Source organism: Lycorma delicatula, chromosome 2 (genome assembly GCF_047948215.1).
Source record: "Lycorma delicatula isolate Av1 chromosome 2, ASM4794821v1, whole genome shotgun sequence".
Taxonomy (NCBI): Eukaryota; Metazoa; Arthropoda; class Insecta; order Hemiptera; family Fulgoridae; genus Lycorma; species Lycorma delicatula.
In genome coordinates, this window is record NC_134456.1 from 96794311 (window position 1) to 96809898 (window position 15588).

The 15588-nt window shown below is 32.7% G+C and overlaps 1 protein-coding gene across 5 annotated transcripts in view; it reads right to left on the bottom strand.

The window, feature by feature from the left end:
* Hk (potassium voltage-gated channel subfamily A regulatory beta subunit hyperkinetic) overlaps positions 1-15588 on the bottom strand; it is a 683771-nt gene that overhangs the window by 345674 nt on the left and 322509 nt on the right. The gene's annotated exons all lie outside the window — the stretch shown is intronic.

Below are 15588 nucleotides of genomic sequence, written 5' to 3' on the forward strand. Positions count from 1 at the left end.
TCCTACAGAGGTTGCCCTCTGAACTAACTAACCGAGTTCGCGGAAGCAAACTCCGCGCCTAGTTCTACATGTCAATAAGCTACTTGTAAATGTCTTATATCGTACGAGTCTGGTAAATATAATGCATACCACCAGCAATGTTGATGGTAACAACGGAATTTATTCCTATTTCCCTTAATGTTCTCAGCTCTTTCTAATTTAAGCCTTCAATTAGATTACAACCACGGACTCCGGTCTGGTCTACCAGGGAGAGGTGGATAGACCGCCGACTCCCACTCAGCTCCATCGCAGAGTCCCGCGTGACGTTTACTTTATCACCTAAAACAACCATCGTCGAGATAGCGCTACACCCCACGGCTGTACGGATACCCATACCCTCGGCATTCCCCAGTTACCATCCCGTCGACAGCTATATTGCCTTCGTCAGGACCGGCCCTACACCTCACGGCTGGATGGCTAACCATGCCTTCGACAGAGCAGTCGCCGTCAGATAAAAAGAGACATCCCAACCCCGTAGGATAAGACACCCGCCTAGTGACGTTCTGGTCGCCACACATCCCCCTCCAGTTAATATCCCTGTTGGGCTTTAACGGGAGTCGTCCTCTGACTTTTTACATCTCATAGTAATAAGCCTGACCTCGTTGCGAAGCCACCGATGTTAATGCCTCGGTCCTCGCTAAACATTTGCATCGGCGATTTATTAACTCAGCTTTTTCCTTTGTTGTAGGCCTCGTTCGGGTGATAAAAAGAGACAGTCAAATGAAACAAATATGGTAAAAAAAAAGAAAAGAAAAAAGTACATTTTATTTTCTACAAAAAATTACGTTTTTTTTTCCGTAATCACCATTTACAGCTGCACATTTTTCCGAATAGTGATGCGCTATTCTCATTCCGTCAATGAGCAATGCCAGTGATCTTTTCTTGAGTCACGACCTCACTTCGTTTTTCAATTTATCATCCGTAGTAAAATATCCCACTTTAATTGCTTAAAGAAGTTAAAATTAATGGCCCTAAAATTTTACGATTATGAAGGGGGTGTGGAGTAGATTCAGAGTTAAAAATCAAAAGAGCATCAGCAGTTATATGCGTTGCGTGTGGCCGATCATTATCATATTGCAGGATTATCGGCTCCGTGGGTCATCGAACGCGACGCACAATTCTCCTAAGGTGTTTAAACGTCTCTATCTATCGCATAGAATTTACCGTTGATCTCAGCTTTGAGATCAACGGTAAATTCTGAGTATCTCAGCTTTGAGATACTCAGTCACGCGAACGCGTTTGGAATCCCAAAACGTTGTCAAGAAAATGTTTTTGCGGCGAATTGCATTCTTAATTTTTTTATTTTGGCGAACCGTAATGGAACTACACCGTGCTCTGTTGTTTTTTTTTCTTGTCGTGACGATGAATCTCATTATTGTTCATTTTTTCCGCTGTTAAAAATTCAATACAGCACTTTGTTTTAGATGCGTTGACGTAGAAGGCGTAATCGACTGCTTAACAATGACGACTGACAGAAAATGAGAGGGTGTGGGTCAGCTAGTTTTGGAATATTAGTAGTAGCGGAAAGAGACTGCAAGATGGCAGCATCTGCCTCCGTTATGACCCGATGCGCCTTAGATTTTAGTCATCTCTCAAACTATCGGTAATGAATAAATGCATAACGCCTTCATTTATAAATGTTATATTCAAAATTAATTTCTTTTAATTCAAGATATTTTAGTTAAACAATTTAGTATCATATTTTACGTTACAATACTAAACTAAGATGTAAATGTACCTCTAAAGATTCAGAATTAATCTATAGATAATTTAAACTTTGCCAGATAACCAGATGATTAAGAGTTTGAGGAAAGTTAGATTTTATGTGACGTGTGTGTGTGTGCGCGCGCGCACTCACACACACACACACACAAATAATGTTTGTGGTGACCTTTATGAACTTTAATAAATATATTGTCTTACTTAAGTACAGATCATTTATGAAAGAATACCTGAAACATTATGTAAACTCATTATATAGCAAGTATAAATTTATTTTGACAAATATAAATCATTATATATGTATACCGCTGGACCCCGTCGCGGTTTCCCCCGTGAATTTGGTTATTACGTTTCCCATCGTGGTCAATCTTTTTCAGTTTGTTTTTTAGTCATGTAACAGGAGGCAGGTGCAGCCAGTCAACCCACCGGGTTGGTCTAGTAGTGAACGCATCTTCCCAAATCAGCTGATTTGAAAGTCGAAAGTTCCAGCTTTCAAGTCCTAGTAAAGGCAGTTACTTTTATACGGATTTGAATTCTAGATCGTGGATACGGTGTTCTTTGGTGGCTGGATTTCAATTAACCACACATCTCAGGAATGGTCGAACTGAGACTGTACAAGATTACATTTCATTTACACTCATATATATTATCTTCATTCATCCTCTGAAGTTATGCCTGAACGGTAATTTCCGGAGACTAAATATGGAAAAAAAGAGAGAGGTGCAGCCACTCGCTTCGCAAATACAATAACAGTGCAATCGTTGAAAATTTGCAATCATTGTTCAACATTTCTTTACTTTTCTTCACTCCTTTCAAGGTTGAATTTCGAAAGATCTAGAAATTTGTTTTTAGATATTTACATGAAAATTACACACATCAAAAATCAAGTTGATGTGTCATTTTTTACCGAGAAATTAAAAAAAAAAAAAGTAAATTTCATTGTTACTCCATTTTAACGCTTTAAACTCGGAATTTAAAAAAATCATTTCTTAGTGTGTACTTATACCGTAAGAAGAACATATATATAATTTTTCATCAATTTATCTTTAGTAGTATTTTGCTGCGTGTTGATCTATCAGTCAGTCTGACAAGTTGCTCTATAGGTACAGATATCATTATATTATTTATATAATGAAATCTATTATTTATTATTTAATTATCTAATTAATTATGAAATATAATTTTTTAAGATTTTAATATACCTAAAATCTGTTTGTAGAACAATAAATAAAAAGACTTGTTTGATTCATGTTTTGATATACATAGCTAACTTTTATGTTTATGATCAAAAAGTTGTATTGTATAGTTATTAAAATGAATTTATTGAGTGTAACCGTTTCAGTTAACTATTTCAGTATATGTTTGTGGTTTCTTTCATACGTGCTGTTAAAGTGTTTAATTTTTCATGTATTGTAAGAATAATCATAGCTTTATGTTTTACAGAGTCGGTGAACCGTGTTGCATTTCTGATGATTCGAAGTATTTTTTATTGGAAACTAAATTATTTCAGTGTTGTGGAAATTTCTGTTTATCCTTGAACTGTATATGTTTTTGTCCGGAAGGGTTTTAAGATGTTTTTTTATATTAGTAATTTGCGTTTCAGAAGTAAATTTGTTAATTTTCTTAATGTGTAATAATTTTTTTGATTCGTAAGATTTAATTGCATTTGTTTGATCTATATATGTCCTCTAGCTAAGCCATTGTCGGTATAAGTTCAGCTCGGTATATTCGTGTCTGATTTTTGAATCTTCAAGTTTTGTCGTTATCTTAAAAAAAGCGATAGTACATTTATTCCCGTAAGTGACAATATCATTATTTTATCATCATACATTTAATAGAAACCGACACTGATAGACAAAAAAAATTTAATGTTTCTCCAAGTGTGATACCATTTCTTGAATTGCTTTTTTGCGTATGTTACAGATCTGTATATATAATTTTTCTATCACCCTTAGTTTTAAATAAAATATGCTTCAAAAAAAATTAGGTGAAAATGTAGTCCAAATCTGCAAAATTTATCGTTTTACATGGCCATATATCCATATGTTGGAATGATTTCGCTTTTCTTTTATAAATAGCTTCAGGCACATCTCGAATTAATGTCAAACGTAATCGGCTAGCATGTTAGTGTTCCATTCCCCTTTATAACGACTTTCCATCACCGAAATGTCTTGGTGGAAACGTTCACCATGTTCGTCACGTACGTCTCCGAAGATGTCCGGGAAAAAATCCAAATGTGATTGGAGGAAATGTATTTTCAAATACATATTATATCCCATAGCTCTGTATGAAGTAAGAAGTTGATTAATAATTTAGTGGTAATTGTCGGATTTTTGTTTGCCGGGAAAACTTTTGCAAACGTCTATAAATGAAGCCCAAGCTGCACTTTCTACATTATTTAACATCGGGTTAAATACGTCATCTTTGACCAACTCTTTTATTTTTGTATTTTTTTTGAAGTAAATTCCATCCTTGCAGTCTTAATTCTAATAATTCAGCTTGATTTTTTGATAAATTTAAATCCCTAACCAAGTCATGCAATTAACCTTGTGATATAAGATCTGGCTTATCGGAAGATAATTCAAAATCAAAATCGTTGTTGTCTTCTTCAGTACTGCCTGATTCTTCATCGCTGCTTTTGAAACATACATTCACAGGAGGCTCAGGGACTGGAATAATTTCATTGTGAAGTACAGACCTGATTGCAGATTGCAACGAAGGATATTTTACAGTATGTTTAGATTTTTTACCAATTCCAGACACGCTTGTTAAACAAAAGTAACAACCGGTTTCGTGATCCTTTGGTTCACACTAAACCATAGGTACACCAAATGGCAAAGCCTTCCGTGTACCTTTTAGCTATCCTCTTAAATATACAGAATAATTAGTTCATACTATATGAGGAACCCACGTCTTATCCTGATCACCAATTTTGCACTAAAAGTACAAATGATATGCTTTTTTAATTAAAGGTGTAATGTTTTTTCTGTTTGATTTTACCGTAAACTCACCACATACATAAGAAAAGGCATCCACATCATTTACTTAATTCGAGGTATTATGACACTGCACTGTTAATAAACTTAAGACAGCAATAAGACTGAACAAAATTAATTCAGTCCTACATCCAGTGTTTAATACAAACAACACAGCTGTATTTTCAGCTATATGTTTTGACCTGCACAGACATGATCAATCTTATCCATGAAGGCTCACTCTTCAGTATTAGATATGATGTCAATATGTGACTATGATATGATTTAATTCTTTATCTAGTATTATTTATTCTTAGCTTACAAATCCTGTTAACAAAGTTAAACAATAAAAACTGGCTAACAAAATAAGATATAGAAGCTTAAAATGCTAAAACTATACGTTGAAAAATGAAAAAATCCTTTAATTAAAATTTAAAAATTTCTCAAAAATGATCGGTGATAGAAAAATTCTGAGTCCATATTCGTTTTCAGCATCAAAAACCAGATTAAAATCATGTATTGCATGTTGGGAAACAAAAATTATGTTTATCAGTGTTATGAAATGAAAAAATGGATGGATAAAATTCAAATATTTTATAGATAAAACTATTAGTTTACTAAAGCGAAATTAAATGACGAAATTCTTTTTTCAATATACAGGACCGACCGGAAATAAATTCTATTGAATGAATAAATGATGATTTTTGATTTTAATACTGTAAATATCTATTGGTAGTTAGAATAAATTTATTCACAAACGGTAATATTGAAACAAACAAATAAATTAAACCGAAAGTAAGTGTTTCTTTAATTTAGCATAAAATCTAAAGATAAAATACCGTTAAATATCATTATAATAAATACCATTATTATAAAATACTGCTCTTGTTAATCGGTCAAAATTGTAACATCACACAGATATAGTAGAATGTAACGTAAACACGTCACAGACAGTACAACTACGTAAATTTACGTCACTCGACTTACAATAAGAGCACCTGAACGCGTTATCGATTAGTTTGAACCGATTAAAAGTTGTATTATATTTCACTAACACATTCATAAAATAAAATAATCTCTTCTTTTATTCAATAAAAAGTGAAATATTTTTCATGTATTAATTTGAATATGTGAATTTTCAATGTATTCAAACGATATCAGAATAGTAAGTTAATTTTTTAAACGCTGATCGACAGAAAATGATAATACATTTTCCTTTTTATGTTGAATTGTATGGAAAATTTTTAGCATATAAATATGTTTACGTATTTAAATCTAAATACGTAAAAAAATACGTATTTCTTTTAAATCTATACGTACGATTTTCGTATTCAACAATCTACTGATTTTTCTTTTTCTTGGCGCCTTGCGAAATATCTTTATAATTAGTATTTGTAAGAAGAAAAACCCCATTTTAAAAACTAAATAAAAAACTTTTATGAAATTTTGTGTGCACTTTGATCACTTCCAGCGATTAACTTACACTAAAATGTATTAAATATCAAAATGTCTCCTTGAAAAGTGTTGTTCGATTTAAAAAAAAATCAAAAACTGTCATCCGTTAGTTGACATTTTCGTTTAGAGTACGGCCTTGATACTCCTTATAAAGCCTCTATTAAACGTTGGTTATCAGCAATTTAAGGATATAATAAGTGTAATACACAAAAAGGTGCCGGCAGACCTCCCGTCTCCGAGGAAGTTGTGGATCGAATAAGAAAAATGTTTCAGAGAATCCCGGATAAATCGGCAGTCGGGCGAGTTTAGAGCTCGGAATACCCCGATCGACATCCCAACCCCGTAGGGGAAGACACCCACTTTGTGACGCTTCCGGTTGCCAAACCCCCCCCCCCCCAACCGCGTTCCTAGCCCTGATGGGCTTTAACGGGAGTCGTCTTTCGCCCTCTAACTTTTTACATTTCACAATAATAAACCAGGCCTCGTTGGGATGCCACCGAATGTAAATGCCTCGGTAGACATTTGCATCAGTGATTTTTGAACTCAGCTTTTGCCTTTGCTGTAGGCCTCATCCGGACATCTTGAACGTCCTACATCGTTGTTTCCCTCTGAACAAGCTAACCGAGTCCGCGGAAGCACGAATTCCGCACCTAGTTCTACTTTTGTTGAGTCAATTTCTAGTAAATGTTTCGAATTCGAGGCAATTTAACAACAAAATACCACCAAAGATGTTGTTCTTAACAACATTAAGGGAAATATTCCTATTTCCCTTAATGTTGTCAGCTCTTTTTAATCTAAGCCTTCAATTAGATTACAACTACGGACTCCGGTCTGGTTCACAAGGGAGAGGAGGACAGACCTCCTACTCCCACTCAGCTCCATCGCAGAGTTCCGCGTCACATTTACTTTCTTTCAACCACCGTCGAGATGCCGCTACACCTCACGGCTGCATGGTAACCCGTGCCCTCGGCAGTGCAGTCGCCGTTCCGCCGAAAGCTATACAATCAATATAATAACCACAATTTCTAACTAACCCTGGTTCGATGGCAGTACACCTACCTTCAGCCAATCAACTGCCCAGGCGGCCCCTATCCACTCGGGGTGCTAGTCTACTAAATCCCCTCGGCCGTCCTGCTCAGGGTGAGGAAAGAAAGAAAGCCAGCCACAATTGTTCAGTCTCTGCGAGTCTTCCAGTTGACTCGCAGATCAAAGAAGAAATCCACTCTCTCAAGTTCCCTAACAACTCTGATACGTTCAGCCTCGTACCGGGGACAAACGTACAGGACATGGTCCACAGTGTCATCGACCCTACAGTCCGGACACAAGCCGGAGTCAACCAAAGCAGACCTAGCCAAACTATTTCTAAAGGCACCATGTCCAGAAAGGAATTGAGTTGTATACTGATTGGGGGAGATCTAACTAATTGCTCGCAGCTCCCTAACAGTACCCCGACCGACAGTTGTGAAGGTTTTACACAAGCGAATAATACTTCACGAGTAAAAAATTCAGTCGATGCATGCGATTGAAGATGATGATAAACCATACCGTTACAATTTTTCCATTTTTTTTTGGTTTTAGAACAAGTAATCTTCTATGACTAAGCTACCTTCCACGTTTCGGTCTCGTTAACCGTCATAAATGTCGGATTTGGAATAACGAGAAAACCCTCGTGCCAAACACAACGCGATAACTCGAGAATTAACGTTTGGTGTGCGTTGACTGCTTATGGTCATCGAACCGTCTTTTTCGCCGAGCCAACGGTTATTAACACTAATTATCTAGACGTGTTACAGGAGTACGCAGTATCGCAAATCGGATATCGATAACCCGACGTTTCCTTCCAAAACGATGACGTTCCACCACGTTACGTGTTAAATACTATCTACATGAACAATTACCTCAACGTTGGATCGGTTGTGATGAAGTAATTCCCTGCCCTTTCGATCCCCCGACGTTACGCCACTTGATTTCTTTCTTCGGAGGTTTGTGTAAGAGAGAATGTGCGCAACGAAGGTTGTCGGCATCAAACGGCTAAAAAGATGAATCGATGGTTTAATTAATGTAATAACTCCAGATATTCTTTGTGTAACTGAATATCGTCTAGACATATTCTACGCGTTTAACAACTGAAGTACACATAACAATAAGTAAAATATCTGCTGTAAGTTCTTTTCGTTTTCCTATTTAGCCTCCGGGAATTACCACTCAGATATTACTTCAGGAGATTAATGAGGATGATATGTATGAGTGTAAATGAAGTGCAGTCTTGTACAGTTTCAGTTCGACCATTCCTGAGATGTGTGATTAATTGAAACCCAACCACCAAAGAACACCGATATCCATGATCTAGTATTCAAATCCGAATAAAAGTAACTGCCTTTACTAGGACTGGAACGCTGGAACTCTCGACTTCGAAATCAGCTGATTTGGGAAGACGAGTTCACTAGTAGACCAATCGGGTGAGTTTATCTGCTATACGTTAGCTATAGCCTAACGTTTTTCCACCTATATAGTTAGGTATAAGATTAGACGATATGTAAATTATTTATAAAACTCCAAACTAACTTTCTTGAACCTTGAAAAAAAATAAAGGGAAATAATTTAAGGGCTTGGAAACTTGAAATAAAAAAGATAAAACACGCTATACAGACCAGGGAAAAAATTATTTTTAACTTATTAAGTCGTTATAAAAGATATAAAACGAACAAGTAATTACATAGTCAATAACCTTTAGATTTTTCTTTGATAGTTCAAATATAAACTTAAAAGGTCGTACCGTACGATAAATTCACGACACGATCCTTGAAGCTAAACAAATGTGAAGCAGCAATGTAAACAATGGAATTTAGAACCCGTTTAATCGATAAGCAAAGTTAATCGCCTTGAAGAAAATCTACTCGGAAGAAACCATTACTATGTTTAATTAATAAATAGGAATATATTCTTGAATTTTAATTTTTTATTGTTTGTATCTGCGGGTGCGTACGCACCTGTGTGTGTGTGCGTTATCTTCTATAATTTTTTTTAAAACCTGGAAAATATATAAGCATGGGAAAATACATTATCTAACTAACTTCAAGTTTTTTTAAAATAAAAGGTGATTTTTATATTTTTTTGGAGAAAGAATATGTACTCTATATTCTAATCTTTTTTCTTGTAATTTTTTTTAATACATATTATTATTCAAATTATTGTTTAATGTTTATACCCGTTACTAAAATCCGTAATCAAAGATTCATGTTTTTTTTTTTTTTAATTTTACTGTGCTAAATTCAAAATTTACGTATCTATTTCCTTTTCAAATGTTTTCGTAGAACTGAATTCTTATTCTAATCAGATCTATTTTACAGAAGATATAAATTTATTAGAATTTTTTTTTTTTGTACATCATTAAAGGTTTTACCGATACCTCCCTTTACATTTGGTGCAACAAATGACGTGACCTAAGAACCATAGGCGGTCGTTGAAGCCAATTATTGAAAATACCTTTGTGCGATCGCTTTATATATTTGAGTACTTATTTTTTACAATTATATAAGTATTCTTATTTTGTCAATTATAAGTAAATTAGAATGCATAAAAGTATAACTGTAAATAAAACTATATAAGAGTAATTATATATAACATTTGTTGTATGAAAAGTGCGCGCTCGCTCGCGCGAGTGTGTCTGTGTGTGTGTGTGTGGCTGGGTAGTATAACTGTACATTAATTCCACTTGTTTATTTTTTTTTTCAAATTCGACTTTACTCTAGATATAAATATTCTTCTTTCCAAAATCGAGCAAAATAAAGATTTATTTTAACAGTTAGATCTTTTTTTACATTCAGATAGGTAAATTTTCCAGGTCATAATTCTTCCTATTAAATTATAGAAAAAAATTTTCTTATAAATGATTTAAGGAAATAAATCTAAAGAAAATGAATTATTGAAAAAATAATTTTTAACAAAAAATTTAGGTAAATTCATAGTTGTAAAATAATTTCTACACATTAAATGTAATTTTTTATATAATAAAAATTAACTTATAAAAAATATGCTGCTACTGCTATAGTATACCCTATACTGCTGTGTGTGTCCTATCCAGAGTACTAAAGGTGACGATGAGACCAAAAGAAAAGGATGGGACAGAAAAGATGGAAACTTCAGTGCTGCCAGGGACCTGCCGAATGGCAGAACACCACATGATGGGATCTTATTTAAAATTAATAATTTAATCAGTTTTTATAAGAAATAGCCTTTATGTGTTTTATCAATATGATAAATTTATTTCGTTTTATCACTGGCAGTATATAAAAAGACTCTCGTTAAGAGACGAGTTCCACTATTTTATGTTATTGAAATAAATGAGATGTTACAAACGTCGGTTTTAAAATCTTCCGTTTTAAATCCTCTTTTTTTTCTTCACTTACTTTTTCATTAGTGTCAGATTTATTTCCGTAATCTTCATTGAGCAACTAGATATCATCTTTATCATTATGTAACACACTTTGCATTGTGCTGTCTTACGGACACTTAATGAAAAAAAAAAGTTGCTTTAACTATTTCATTATTAAAAAATAAACGGAAAATATAATAATTTACTCTCTGATGTATTATTATTATTATTATTATTATTATTATTATTATTTCATTACGAGGAGGTGTGTCTTTTATTAATGTAATAAGAATATATTTAAAATGTATTTACAACTTATTAATTATATACTAATATTTTGAGATTCAATGTACTATTGAAATTCACGTTTAAAATACTAATTGGGTTTGTGGTACTTAGATTTAAAAGAAAGCAGTTAATTTAAAAATATAAATATATTAGAATTTATTTATAAAAAACTAGCATCTCCATCACGACTTTGCCCGCGCTATGTGGTTACTTGTGTTTCCCATCGTGATGAAGGGATTTTTAGCTGGTCTTTTCTCGTCTAGCCAGGGGCACTGCCCCCTGGATCGCTCTCTGTTCATTAAACTCATGCTTTCGAGAATAATAGTGATAAATAAAAATTAAAGCCTGTTCAACATTTTTAAAATTATCAGTTTATTTTAATTTCTTCAGAGCAACAGTTTGGACAGTACCGGACCTACTAATTGATTTTTAGATTTCCCGACCCGGCTTTGCACGAGAAATACATAATCAGAATTACAAACATAATGTACCATCGCAGTGTAAAGCACTTATAAAGATCGATTGAAGAGTATTTGCGAGCACAGATCGAATGAATATCTCGTTTAGTATACTCGGAAACGGGGAAAATTTACAATCATTGTTAGAAATCGTTTACGTTTATTCATCCATTTCAAAAGGTCGAATTTCAAAAACTCTAGAAATCGGTTTTTAGATATTCAAATAAAGATTACACACAAATAAATTAAGTCGATATCTTCATTGGTTACAGAGAAATTAAAAAAACTGTAAAATTTAATATTATCCCATTTTTACCCTTTAAACTCAAAATTTCAAAAAAATCTAGAAATATGTTTTTAGATATTCCCTTGAAGATTACACACAAAATATCAAGTGGATATCTTCATATGTTACCGAGAAGTTAATAAAATAGTTTATTTCATTGTTTTAACCATTTCATTTTAACCCGATATACTCTGAGTTTAAAAAAAAATAGAAATTAGGTTTTCGATATTCATATGAAGATTACACACACAAAAATCAAATTGATATTTTCAATTTTTAACAAGAAATTAAAAAAAAAAGAAAAAAAGGTAATTTCGTTGTCACTCCGTTTTAACGTTTTAAACTCGTAACTACAAAAAATCCTTTCTTAATGTGCACTTACGCTTCACTCGCTCTCCCCGACTAGCCAGGGGGTCTGCCGCACCCCTACGATCATTAAACTTGTTCTCATGAGAATAACAATAAATAAAAATTAAAGCCTGTTCAATCATATCGATCTTTTAGAATTTCTTCACGGCAACAGTTCAACCAGTACAAGACTTAATTTTGAACGATCTAAGAATGCTGGTTTCAAAGCAATGAATTTGAATCTTAAAAATATTAGTTATAATCGGTTACTCGTCCTTTGTACGGGTAAAAATGTATTTTTCCCGGTTCTTATCGTTATCTAACAAACGCCGCTACGAAGTGACCGTACATCGTTTGTCATTTTATGTTTTTAATTTCATGTCTTTCGATCAAGTAACCGGGCAGATGCGGCCAGTAGCGTCGTACACACGGTAACAACGGCCGTGTTGGTTTAGCCGCCGTGCCGTGCACCGTCGCATCCATTAAAAATTGAAAATTCAAAAAAATGCAGAAACAATTTTTAGAATTTTATCTGGAGAGTATTTGCAAGCCCCGAACTAGTGAATATCTCGTTTAGTATACTCGGAAACGGGGAAAATTTGCAAGCATATAATTTTTTTTTCCTTTCCTCACCTCCTTTGAGGTCGATTTCGAAAAATCTAGAAATTAGTTTTTACATATTCACATGGAATATACAAACAACTTAAAATCAAGTTGATATGTTCATTTCTTACTAAGAAATTAAAAGAAATAGCCAGGTTTCAAAAAATCCATTTAACACTCTAACTCGAATTTAAAAAATGTAGATATGTAATTGCATTACTGCTAAATAAAATATTTCTCATTTTTTCATTAATAGAGTGTGATTTTATAAAAGTTGTCTGTTTATAATATACTTATATATGTTTTTTGTCTTTGGTCATTCGACTGGTTTGATGCAGCTCTCCAAGATCTTCCCTATCTAGTGCTAGTCATTTCATTTCGGTATACCCCCTACATCCCTAAAAATTTGTTTTACATATTTGTCTGCCTGCAGAATTTTTCCCTTCTGCATGTTCCTCCAATATTAAAGCGACTATTCCAGGATTCCTTAATATGAGGCCTATATATCTGTCTCTTCTATTAACTATATTTTTCAAAATGCTTCTTTCTTCATCGATTTGCAGCAACCTCTCCTCATTTGTCACTTTACCCATCCATCTGATTTGTAACATTTTCCTATAGCACCGCATTTCAAAAGTTTCTAATCTTTTCTTCTCAGATACTCCGATCGTCTAAGTTTCACTTCCATGTAAAGCTACGCTCCAAACATAATACTTTGAAAAATTTTTTCCTGACGTTTAAATTTTTTATGTAAGCAAATTATATCTCTGATTGAAAACTCGTTTCGTCTGTGCTATTCGGCATTTTATATTGCTCCTGCTCCGTCCATTAATTCTACCTCCCAAATAACAAAATTCTTCTACGTCAACAGTTTGTTCTCGTTCTATTTTTATATTCAGTGGTCCATCTTCATTATTTCTACTCCATTCTATTACTTTTGTTCTTGTTTGTTTTCATGCGGTAGTTATTGCGTAGGACTTATCCGTGCCGTTCATTGTTTTTTCTAAATCTTCTTTACTGTCAGCTAGAATTACTATATCATCAGCAAATCGTAGCATCTTTATCTTTTTGCCTTGCACTGTTACTCCGGATCTAAAGTGTTGTTTACCATTATTAACTGCTAGTTCTATGTAAAGATTAAAAAATAACGAAGATAAGGAACATCCTTATCGGACTGCCTTTTTTACTTCGGCTTCTTTCTTATGTTCTTCAATATATATATATATAAACGTGTATATATATATATATATATATATATATATATATATATACACGTTTATATATATATATATATATATATATATATATATATATATACACGTTTATATATATATATATATATATATATATATATATATATATATATATATACACGTTTATATATATATATATATATATATATATATATATATATATATATATATATATACACACACACACACACGTATAAGAATCATTAAAGCGATGTATCTGATTAACTTGTATTCCATCTGAGTAATTATATTTTGACAATTAACCATCTGATAGAACAATCAAATGTTCCCATGTCGTTGTGCTATATACTCTGTATTTACAAAAAATCTGAAAGAAAGAATTATTTTCTACATACAGCATGGATGTGATCTAGTTTTACACATATATTGCATTTATAAGATCAGTCAACCTATCGAATAAAAGTTGATATTTACACAAGATAGCATCGAAGGGAATTCAAGTCTGGAAAAAAAAATTGCGAAAAACAACTACTAATATTTTCAATATCGATACGCATATAACTAATGAAAGATTAAAACAGCTCGGAAAGCTAAAGTAATCGTGAATATTTCGTAATTGTTTACACACTGTATTCATATTAAAAGACTGCATCAAACTCTAAAAAATATAAATCAATTTTATTTCAAATAGCCAGTGAAAAAAAATCTCTCGCTAAAGGATCTACATAATGAGTGTTATTTTCCATTAATATGTATTAACTACAATTATATATAGTGTATTTGTTTTTTACCGATTAATTTAATAACCTACCGCATCGATTTATAATTTTATTGATATTTACCACACCCTATTGTAAGGGTGTAAGGGTGTGGTAGATGTCATTTTAATATTAATGAAAATGACAAATCGACTAGGTGTTGATTTTGATGGTAATGATAAATAAACAAAAATACCATCATTATATTATATTGATATTTGTTTTACCGACCATATTTTTCGTGCATATATTTTTCCTGACAGTTACGTTATTAAAATAGCAACGTTTCTATGTCATATCGCGTTAAAACGATAAAAATAAATATCTTAGATAGAATGTTTTATATATATATATATATATATATATATATATATATATATATATATATATATATATATTCCAATGTGTTGATAAACAAGGGTTTTGATAAATAATCTTCAACACAAATGAACAAGTGACAGACATGTTGGCACCATTCAGTTTCTCCCTTTTCTTTCCATACCCATCCCCACTTCTTTCTCAACTGTCTCATTCTACTCTTTGTTACTCCTTCTTACATTTATGCACACGCGCGCGCGCACACACACACACACACACAGTACATGTATAAAATGACTACAGTTAACTTTAGTATTAGCTTCTCGTGAAATGTGTCCAGTTCAGGTTTTCTTCTTTTTTCTTTTTATTTTTTATTTCTGCTTACAACTGGTATGAAAATAATATAATACTAAAGACATAAGTAAATGTATTAAAAATATTATATTTATTAATAAAATATTTTGTTATAACGATTACTCTCATTACGTAAAGTAATTTTTTTTAAATTATTTTTAGCGAAACCGATTATTTATGCAAGTAGTTTGTTTAATTTTGTTATTGTAAGGAAATAAAATATCGTTTAAAAGTACCCATATTGCTACCGTGTTATATTACTGAAATCGGTATTTTAATGATATCTACACTAATAACTATCATAAATACGTGAACTGTTGTTGAAATATTTTTTTAATGAAAAACTGTAAATATCATTTATTAATACGATAATTTTCTAAACTAAGTATAAACTG